Genomic DNA, 10532 nt, shown 5'->3' on the forward strand with positions numbered 1-10532 from the left:
AGAAATGGGCTGAATGGCCTGCTTCAGTGACTTGAAAGAATAATTATTATTCTGCAAGCCAGGTCACCACAATGACCTGCTGGGTGTAACCTGTTCATTACTGAGCTAGCAACCTAGGGTCAATTCCTGCCACTGTTCAAAAGGAGCTTGCACTTTCTCCTACATAGAGACAGATTAGGATTCGTGAGTTGTGTGCATGCTACGTTGGTGACTGAAGTGTGGTGACTCCTGTGAGCTACCCTCAGCGCAGCACTACCACAGCACCAACCACCTGGGATCGATGCCCACGGGTTGGTACTTTCTCCCCGTGACTGTGTGTATCAAGCAGTAACGCTGGAGGCAAGGGAACCAATATTCGCAACCCAGATGGCAACAATTCCTTCCCCACCCCACACAGATCCTGCTCAGCCCACTGAGCTTCAGCATCTGCAGTCTCACGTGTTGCCTTCTTTTGGAAGTAGTTGTTTCACTGATTGTAAACAGTTGTCAGACACCGGAGGTTATGGAATACTTGGTCCTCGCTTTGTATTCTGCTCTCCAATGTTCCCACCTCCTCCTCCTCCTCCCCCTCCCCTCCCCTTCCTTTATTTCCTCCTCCTACCCATCCTCCTTCTACCCTCCTCCCTCCCCTTCTCCTTCTCTTCCTGTCACAGCAGAACATAGACACTGTTTGACCCCCTACCATCAGGCAGGAGGTGTTGTAGCATTAGGACAAGGACTGTTCGGATGGGAAACAGCTTCTTTCCCCAGGCCATGAGACGACTGAACTCCCTGCCACAACCCAGGTTTAACAACGTATGCAGTGCCAGTACTTTACAGTGTTTTCTTGTTAACTTGTGTCGTAAATGCAGCTTATTATTTGCTAATTGATTTGTGGGAATATTACTTTATGAGTTGCGTGTGAGTTGTACGTACTGTGTTGAGCAGCTTGGTCTGGAGGAATGTGGTTTCGTTTTGTGGTGTACATGTGTTCAGATGAGTGACAATAAACTGAACTTGAACAATTTGGATAAATTTTGCATTTCAGGGACCTGCTATCCGTGGCACTCCTACAATGCAGCACGTTCAACTCGGAGTGAAGCTATCATCCTGTCACAAACTTCTGGGTTAGACACAGAGTGAAACTCCCTCTACCCGCTCCCTGATGGCCATCCCATCACACACTCCTGGGTTATTCTGTTAATTTTTGACTGTGTTGTAAATGCACCTTACACTGTCAATCTTCCGGAAAATATTTTAATATTTGTTTGTCTATTTGTGGTAATGAAGCTTCAAATGTTGTGTGCAAGTTATTCTCTCAGTGGTCACTCTATTAGATACACCTTCTCATCTGCTTGTTAATGCAAATATCTGATCAGCCAATCCTGTCACAGCAACTCCATGCATAAACGCACGCAGGCACGGTCAGGAGGTTCAGCTGCTGTTCAGACCAAACATCAGAATGGGGAAGAAACTTGATCTAAGTGACTTTGATTGTTGGTGCCAGATTGGGTGCTTTGAGTCACTTAGAATGTCTGAAATACATCTTATGGAAATGTTTGTTTGATGATGAACTTCAATAAAAAAAATTACAAAAAAAAACTACTGATCTCCTGAGATGTTTATACACAAGAATTTACAGAGCATGGTGTGAAAAAATAAAAAACATCCAGTGAGCTGTGGGAGAAAATGCCTTTTAAATATGAGAGATCAGAGGAGAACGGCCAGACTGGTTCAAGCTGACAGGAAGGTGACAGTAACTCACATAGCCTCATGTTACAACAGTGTTGTGCATAAGAGCATCTCTGACACACAACACATTGAACCTCGCAGTGGATGGACCATCAACAGCAGAGAACCACGGACAGACACTCAGTGAACACAATTAGGGACAGGAGCTATCTAAATATATGTATTGAGTCATTCGCCTTGGTCCGGAGGAACATGGTTTCGTTTGGCAGTATACATGTGTGCAGTTGAACAACAATAAGCTTGAACTTGAACTAGACACCACCTGCTAAGGTACAAAACTGCAGAGCCAGGGGGACGACCTTGGGATGCGTCACAAATACAACTTTGAAAACTCAGTTTCTGTAATGAAGTTTCCAATTCAAACTCTGGCTTATTGTCATCTGCACAATGAAAAACTTACCTGCAGCAGCAGCACAGGCACCGAGCACCAGGCAAGCAGAGTTCACAAGAAAGACACAGATTCAACATAATTTACGGTCACCTATCTACAGGAAAGATGTCAATAAGGTGAAAGAGTACAGAGAAGATCGACAAGGATGTTGCTGGGATTTGAGGGTTACAGGGAAAGAGTGAATAGGGTAGGACTTTATTCCCTGGAGGATAGGAGAATGAGAGGAGAGTTGATAGAGGGACACAAAACGATGAGGGGTATAGATACAGTAAATGCAAGCAGGCTTTTTCCACTGAAGTTGGGTGAGACTAGAACTAGAGGTCATGGGTGAAGCGTGAAAGGTGAAATGTACAAGGGGAACTGTTATGTTTTCTAACTCAATGAACTAACTGAAAGAAAACCACAGGGATAAACATGTACTCTTCATTCGTATCTCAGTGAGGTGCATACTTATAATGTGGTGGCATAATGATGAGTGCCATTCACGTATTTTTACATATAGGCTGTAACGAATGATGTAAAATCAAAGAATGCTTAATCAAACAATACATTTACTACATTACTCAAATATTACATAAATGTTAAACACACAACAGGAACCTTACAGTGAACTTCTTCAATCAGGGAGTGCCGAGAGTGTGAAATGAGCAGCCAGCAAAGGTGGAGCATGCAAGTTCAATCTCAACATTTAAGAGAAGTTTGGGTAAGTAAATGGCTGAGAGGGGTATGGAGGGTTATGGTCCGGATGCAGGTCAATAGAACTCGGCAGATTAATGGCTCAGCATGGACAAGATGGGCCCAAGGGCCCGTTTCGGCATTGTAATGTGTTATTACACCGTGACTTCCCTGCATTGCATTGCATCGACCACTCATTTCTGCATTCTGCTAATCTGTCCAGCTGCTTCTGCAGACTTCCCACTTCATCAACACGCATCATTTCTGGTTCCCGATCCAGCACCTGCCAGAAGCTTACATCACACAGTCACCGCAGTTCAGCAGAGAAACGTCCCTCTGGCGTTTCCTGCCCACCCTGTGGCAAATATTTGAATCCTATTGAGAATGGAAAACAGTGCAACTAGAGGTCAGAGATTAAGGGTGAATGGTGAAATGAGTAAGAAGAACATGGACGAGAACTTATTCACTCTGAAGGTGTTGAGAGCGTGGAACGAGCTGCCACGGTATAGCGGGCTAGGGTCCGGGTGCAGATTAATGGTTCGGCATGGACTAGGTGGGCCGAAGGGCTTTTGCTGAGCTGTTCCATTCTATGATTTTATAATGTCCACCGTAGTACAAGTCATCAAGTGGCCATCATGTTGCTAAACAGGTTGCCACGGTTGCATAGCAGTTACTGCGACGCTGTTACAGCTCAGTGCATTTCCCAGCGCCAATCTGTAAGCAGTCTTTGTACAAACATACGTTCTCCCTGTGGAACACGTGGCTTTTCCCCGAGTGCTCCAGTTTCCTCCCACAGTCAAAGATGCACCAGATAGATTAATTGGTCAATGTAAACTGCCCCGTGATTAGGTCAGAATCAGAATCAGGTTTAATATCAGCAGCAGTACAATGATAATAGAGAGGAAAAAAAACTGTGAATTAAAGTATTTATATAGAAGATTAAATAGCTAAATTAAATTAAGTAGTGCAAAAAATAAGTAAACAAAAGTAGTGAGGCAGTATTCATGGGTTCAGTATCCATTTAGAAATCAGATGACAGAGGAGATGAAGCTGTTCTTGAATCATTAAATGTGTGCCTCTGCACCTCCTCCATGATGGTAGCAATGAGAAGCGGACATGTTCTGGGTAGTGAGAGTCCTTAATGGTGGACACTGCTTTTTTGAGGCACCGCTCCTTGAAGATGACCTGGATACCGCAGAGGCTGGTGCCCATGATGGAGTGACTAACGTTATAACTCTCTGCAGCTTACTTAATCGAGAATTGTCAGGTGTTGCTGGCCAGTGCGGCTCGAAGGGCCAGCAGAGCCTATTCCTTGCTGTATCTCTAAATAAAATAAAATAAATAAATAAACTATGCTGAACAGGGTTTTGCCAGTTGACACAATAACTGAGTGGTTGAAGGGAAGTAGCTATTGCTGAAAATGCTACTTGACGTAAGTTTTAGAAACATGGATACCAATGTAGACTTTGTTAGGTAATCTGAAGCCCAGGCCAACAGTTTTAAGTTCAAGTTTATTGTCATCTGACTGTACATATACATAGCCAAACTAAACAAAGTTCCTCTGGACCAAGGTGCCACCACAGAACACAAATCACAGACAGAACATTAAACAAAGTATTATCACCAATGAGTTCGTAACAGAGAGTGGTGGGTGCCTGAGGTGGTGATAGAGTCTGACACATCACAGACTTTTTACAGACGTTTAAACAGGCTCAACAACCGAAGGATACGTGTAGCCAGAAGAGATTTGTTTAGTTGGCCAATAAATTACTAATTTATTTGGCTTGGCACAACATTGTTGGCCGAAGGGCCTGCTCACTGCAATATTTTATTCAGTATTAATAACGTTTTACCTTGTTCTAGCTCATTGCACTGTGTAATGATCTGATCTGTATAAACAGTATGCAAGACAAGATTTTCACTGTGTCCCAGTACATGTGACAATAATAAACCTATTTGCCAAACAGTTTAACACCAGAGACCAAAGGGCGGAACCCACTTGTAATCAAGGGAGCACAGAGATCTACAAAGGGTGGGGAAAACTGGTCATGGCTGCTGAGAAATGCATGTATTGGAATAGAGGAGATGAAATCTTTATAATGAAGGTCTTGCTTAACAAGTCTCTAGCTGGAGCTTCAGATACTACCCAAGAAGTCAAGAAACATGCTTTTTCCCCAACCATTTCAATATTCCTATTCGAACAAAATAAACATTTTAAAGTGACACACACAAAATGCTTGAGGAACTCAGCAGGTCAAGCAGTATCTATGAAGAGGAATAAAGAGCCAACGTTTTGGTCCAAGACCCTTCATCGGAACCGGAAAGGAAGGGGGAACAAAACCAGACTAAGGTGGGGAGGGGAAGGAGGACATGCTTTCTTTCCGGTCCTGATGAAGTGTGTCAGCCCAAAATGTCGACGATTTATTTCCCTACATAGATGCTGCCCGACCTGCTGAGTTTCCCCCAGCACTTGATGTGTGCTGCCCTGGATTTCCAGCACCTTGTATTTAAACAGTTTGAAGTGTCTTTTTCCCCCTCTAGAAATACAAACATCCTGGGAATGAAAGGGTTAACATGAGGAGCATTTGATGGTTCTGGACCTGTACGCACTGGAGTTCAGTAAAATGAGGGGGATCTCATTGAAATCTATCGAATATTGAAAGGCCTAGATAGACTGAATGTGGACAGGTTAGTGGGAAATTCATCAAAGACCAGGAGACACAGCCTCAGAATAGAGGGATGTCCATTTAGAACTGAGGTGGGGAGGAATTCCTTTAGCCAGAGGGTAGTGAGTCTGGAATTCATTGCCACAGACTACTGTGGAGGCCAAATCATTGAGTATATTTAAAGTGAATGTCGATAGGTTCGTAATTAGACAGTGTGTCAGAGATTATGGGGAGAAGGCAGGAGAATGAGGTTGAGAGGGATAATAAATCGGCCATGGTGGAATGGAGGAGCAGACTGGATGGGCCGAATGGTCTCATCCTGCTCTAATATCTAATAGTCTTATGGCCATCTAACTAGCTAATAAATCTGCTATCTGGAAACACTAGTGACACTGAAAAGGTGAACTAAGTGAACAATTGATCAACTCGATCTGTTCCCAGTGGGAGAAGCAAGTTCTCTACCTTGGGACCCGGCCTTGACATGAGTGTAGAGTATTTTGAAATCCAGACTGTGACCTCCTCACGAATTTGTGGCACGTCACGTTAACGAAGCTACATGGCTCAGGGATGCAACAAATATTTACATTTACCAACCCTGCACTCCATCCCGGTTACCTTCCTCTCTCTCGGAGATCCCCACCCCAGGACAAAGCAGGCGGGACGGGGAGGTCACGCATTCCTTGGAAGATGCAAATACACTCCTGAAGTTCAAGTTGATTGTCATTCGACTGTGCGTACAGAGTCAGGGACCAAGGTTCAATGTATAGTACATAGATCACATACAACACAGAACATTATATTAACACAACACCATCAACGGATAAAAAAGTATTCTGCAGACGTACAAGTTGACGTGGAGTGCATATACAACACAGTTAAAGGTATAGAGGTGTGAAGGAACAGAGGGAACTCGGGGTTCACATCCAGAGATTTGCTGCACAAGTTGATGAGGTGGTTTAGAAGGTGTTTGGTGTGTTGTTCTTCATTAGTCATTGGATTGAGCTCAAGAGCCGCAGAGTAACGCTGCAGCTTATAAGCACCTCGTTAGGCCACACTTGGAATGGTGTAAAAACACAAAATGCTGGCAGAACCCTCCTGATGAAGGGTTTCAGCCCGAAATGTCATCACTACCTCCTCCAATAGATGCTGTCTAGCCTGCTGAGTTCTGCCAGCATTTTGTGTTTTTATTTATTTCCAGCATCTGCAGATTCACTCGTGTTGCGTTAGAGTATTGTGTCCAGTTCTGTTTAATTATTCATTTTATGGGATGTGGGAATCACCAGCTAAGCCAGCATTTATTGCCCATCCCTAGTTGCCCTTGAGAAGGTGGTGATGAGCTGTCTTCTTGAAGCACTGCAGACCCTGAGGTGTAGGGACACCCACAGTGCTGTTAGGGAGGGAATTCCATGATTTTGACCCAGTGACAATGAAGGATATCGATATGTTTCCAAGGCAGGACGGTGAGTGACCTGGAGGGGGATTTCCAAGTGGTGATGTTCCCAGGTATCTGCTGTTCTTCTCCTTCTGGATGGTCGTGGGTCTGGAAGGTGCTGCCTGAGGAACTTTGGTGTGTTGTTGCAGTGTATCTGGTCACTTCATTATAGGAAATATGTGTTAGCATAAGAGAGGGTGCAGAGGAGATTTATCAAGATGCTGCGTGGGTTAGAGAGCATGTCTTATGAGGAAAAGTTGAGTGAGTTCAGGCTTTTCTCTTTGGAGCAAAAGAGGATGAAAGGTGACAGGAGTGTGTGATGGGATGGTGTGGAGGGACCTTAACTCTGTGTCTGACCCCAAGGGTCTGTGATGGGACACAAGTTTAAAAAGTAAACTTTATAACACTACCAGTGCTTGGTACCTGATGAGACCTGGGTGGTGGCAGTGATTTCAGTAGTCTCACGGCCTGGGGGCAGAAGCTGTTTCCCATCCTAACAGTCCTTGTCCTAACACTACGGTACCTCCTGCCTGATGGCAGGGGTTCAGTAAGGATTGGGGACCGGACAGAGGGATCACTGACAATACTAAGGGCCCTGTGTGTGTGGTGCTTCAGGGAAAAACCTCGGATGGGAGAAAGAGAAACCCCAGTGATCCTCACGCTCATTTGTAGGGAATTGCAGTCAGATGCCTTGTAGTTCCCAGACCAGACAGTGATACAGCTGGTCAGTGTGGGAGAGACCACAGGAACTGACAGTTGGAGAATCCTGTCTCCATCCACAAATCACCCAATGACAGAGACTGTGGGGGGTTCTGGAAGAGTCCTGTGCACCTTGATGGAAGTCTCAGTCTTACTCATTTCCACAGACGCTGCCTGGCATGCTGAGTTCCTCCAGCACTTTGTGTGTATTGCTCTGGAATAGGGAGCTGCCCAGAATCAGCAACCTTCCATTAAACAAATTCTCCATCTAAATGGGTCAGCAGGGAACAGTGGGCCAAAGAGCCTGTTTCCATGTTGTTCCACTGTGGGTCTTTTCAACTGTGAGTGGCCAACCACTCACTGGACCATAAGAAACAGGAGTAAAATCAGGCCATTCCATCATGGCTGATTTATTCCTTTCAAACCCATTCTCCTGCCTTCTTCCTATAACCTTTGACTATAAGACATAGCAGCATTGCCAGACCTGGGTCCAGGATTTCCAGGGACCCACCACTATGTAAATAAACTGGCCCTGCTCATTTCCTTTGGAGTTTTGCCTTCTCACCTTAAATACAGGTTCTCTACCGGTATTTCTTCCCTGGGGAATAAAATTTATTTAGAGGTACAGCCATGACCTTCAGGCCAACTGAGCTGTGACACTAAGCAATTTAAAATTAGCTTAATTAAGGTCATTCATAGTCTTTCTATGACCATGATTGTTCTTGGCAAATTTTTCTACAGAAGTGGTTTGCCATTGCCTTCTTCTGGGCAGTGTCTTTACAAGACGGGTGACCCCAGCCATTATCAATACTCTTTGGAGATTGTCTGCCTGGCGTCAGTGGTCACGTAACCAGGAGTTGTAATCTGCACCGGCTGTTCATACGACCGTCCACCACCTGCTCCCGTGGCTTCACATGACCCTGACCACAGGGGCTAAGCAGGTGCTACACCTTTCCAAGGGTGACCTGCAGGCTAGCGGAGGGAAGGTGCACCTTACGCCTCCTTTGATAGAACGTATCTCCACCCATGGCATATAATGAACGACCAAATCACGGAACAATTTGTAATGACCAATTTAACTGCTAACCTTAATCTTTTGAGTGTGGGAAATGCAAATGCTCACAGGGAGAACATACAGGCAGTGCCGGGATTGAACTCTGTAACGCCCTGAGCTGTAATAGCGTTGTGCTAAATCCTATGCTATCATGGTGGCCATCTGCTACATCTGAACACAGGAGACTCTGCAAATGCTGAAAATACAAACCAACACACAGAGAAAAACTCCGCAGGTCAGGCAGCATCGAATTAACAGTCAACGTTTCAGGCTAGGACACCCACCTCTCAGTTCTATAAACCTAAAGTTTATTATCATTCAACTGCGTGATGTATACAGCTAAGCAAAACAATGTTCAAAAGTTCAAAGTAAATTTATTATCAAAGCACATACAGCCCTGAGATCCACTTATTTGTGGAAAATTCCAGTAAGTGCAAGAATCAATACAAGACCGCACCCAGCAGGGCAGACAACCAATGAGCAAAGAACAGCAAACTCTCCAAGACATGAGAAATAATAATACATATCAAAAACGTAAGGTGAACAGTCCTTGAAAGTAAGTCCATAGGTTGTGGGAACAGTTCACTAATGGGGTGAGTCTTATCACCTCAGGTTCAGGAGCCTGATGGTTGAGGGGTAATAACTGTTCCTGAACTTGGTGGTGTGGGACCTGATGGTTGAGGGGTAATAACTGTTCCTGACCCTGGTGGTGTGGGACCTGATGGTTGAGGGGTAATAACTGTTCTTGAACCCGGTGGTGTGGGACCTGATGGTTGAGGGGTAATAACTGTTCTTGAACCTGGTGGTGTGGGACCTGATGGTTGAGGGGTAATAACTGTTCCTGAACCCGGTGGTGTGGGACCTGATGGTTGAGGGGTAATAACTGTTCCTGAACCCGGTGGTGTGGGACCTGATGGTTGTGGGGTAATAACTGTTCCTGAACCCGGTGGTGTGGGACCTGATGGTTGAGGGGTAATAACTGTTCCTGAACCCGGTGGTGTGGGACCTGATGGTTGAGGGGTAATAACTGTTCCTGAACCTGGTGGTGTGGGACCTGATGGTTGTGGGGTAATAACTGTTCCTGAACCTGGTGGTGTGGGACCTGATGGTTGAGGGGTAATAACTGTTCCTGAACCTGGTGGTGTGGGACCTGAGGTTCGGGGACCAAGATGAGCTCCCCCTTCTGTCGCTCCAGAAAAGCAACAACAAATTTTGCCAACCTCTCCCATGCGTTCATACCCTCTACTCCGGGCAGCATCCCGTAAACCGCTTACTGCGCCCCCTTCAAAGGCTCAACGCACCTCCTTATTAAAAAAAATGTGTTTTTTTTTTCTACATTTCTCCTCAGTGTGGATAACGCGACGATTTCCTACCCCCACCGTTCTTACTGCACATGGCAGTGAATTTGTCAGTCAGTGAGGAGAGCGGGACTGGACGGGACAAGTAGCGGTCAGCCGCCGATCACAAGGGAGGCTCACTCGGCTCCGAGGACCGCTGGGTTAAGTTACACACAGTGCGGAGTATAATGAGTGCCCGGTCGTGAGGGCGAGGACAAAAAAGAGAGAGATACTAACCTGGGGGGTTGAGGGGGCCCCTCGCTGCATGCTGAACGCAAGAAACTTAAATTAGCAAGAAGCGTCCTCTTGCTATTCAGTCCTCCGCAATGAAACGGCTCGAGGTAGTTCCCCAGCCCATCCAATGTGCTCTTGCGGGGGTAAGACTCAACTGTCACCGCCCCCAAGGTGACATCCCGAGGAGGTAGGCGATCTCCGTGGTCCCTCCCAGCACAGACCCAGCGCCAATCGCTTCAGCACCCTGTCCGCCACAGCCCCGCTCGGGGACGGTCGCCCCTTTCCCCAGTCCGCCTCATCGTCCCGTGAGTAA

General features: G+C 45.8%; 1 protein-coding gene across 1 annotated transcript in view; it reads right to left on the reverse strand.

Moving 5' to 3' along the window:
• LOC132406291 (phospholipase D1-like) overlaps positions 1-10522 on the reverse strand; it is a 196458-nt gene extending 185936 nt beyond the window's left edge. The window contains 1 exon segment of the mRNA XM_059991739.1: positions 10223-10522. The gene's annotated coding sequence lies outside the window, so the exon portion shown is untranslated.
• Between the last annotated feature and the right edge of the window lie 10 nt (positions 10523-10532).

Source organism: Hypanus sabinus, chromosome 2 (assembly GCF_030144855.1).
Source record: "Hypanus sabinus isolate sHypSab1 chromosome 2, sHypSab1.hap1, whole genome shotgun sequence".
In the NCBI taxonomy this organism is placed as follows: Eukaryota; Metazoa; Chordata; class Chondrichthyes; order Myliobatiformes; family Dasyatidae; genus Hypanus; species Hypanus sabinus.